Genomic DNA, 706 nt, shown 5'->3' with positions numbered 1-706 from the left:
ATTATTGTAGAATGAGTATGAGGATCCAAAGGTGAAGGTAGGTGCAAGGGAGGGGATTAATCATGGGGTAGTATAATATGATGGGGGGTGAGGGAAATGGGAAGGATCTAGTGTGAAAAACAATGCATTCAAATTTTGTAAATGAACTAATGTAAAAAAAAAAAAAAGAAAATAAGGATTACCTCTGGGCCAATAGGCAATATTATGAGAGATGGAGAAAAAAAAAAGAATCTTTGTTTTCCTGACACTGAGCCTCAATCCATACTGAAGATTGTAGTCCCTGGCCTTACACAGCAAGTACTTCAGGTCCTCCTCAGTTTCAGCAAGCAGGGTTGTGTTATAATGCATATCGCAGATTGTTGATGAGTCTTCCTCCAATCCTGATGCCACATTTCTCCTCAGAGAGCCCAGCCTCCTGGATAATCTGTTCTGCATAGAGATTGAAAAAGTATGGAGATACAAGACATCTCTGGTGCACACCCTTCCCAATTTTGAACCATGCAGTGTTTCCTTGCTCTGTTCTGAAGATTGCCTCCTGGTCCAAGTATAGATTTTGCATTAGCATAATCAAGTGTTCTGAGATTCCCATTCTACTCAGAGTTAGTCACAGTTTGTTATGATCCACACAGTCAAATGCCTTTGCATATAGAATGAAACAAAGATAGACATTCTTCTGGTACTCCTTGCTTTCAGCCAAGATCCATCT

This window comes from Elephantulus edwardii, unplaced genomic scaffold (genome assembly GCF_000299155.1).
Source record: "Elephantulus edwardii isolate Elephantulus edwardi_28Jun2011 unplaced genomic scaffold, EleEdw1.0 scaffold00128, whole genome shotgun sequence".
NCBI lineage: Eukaryota > Metazoa > Chordata > Mammalia > Macroscelidea > Macroscelididae > Elephantulus > Elephantulus edwardii.
The sequence above is the reverse complement of the archived record's forward strand: the minus strand, read 5'-3'. Positions refer to the sequence as shown.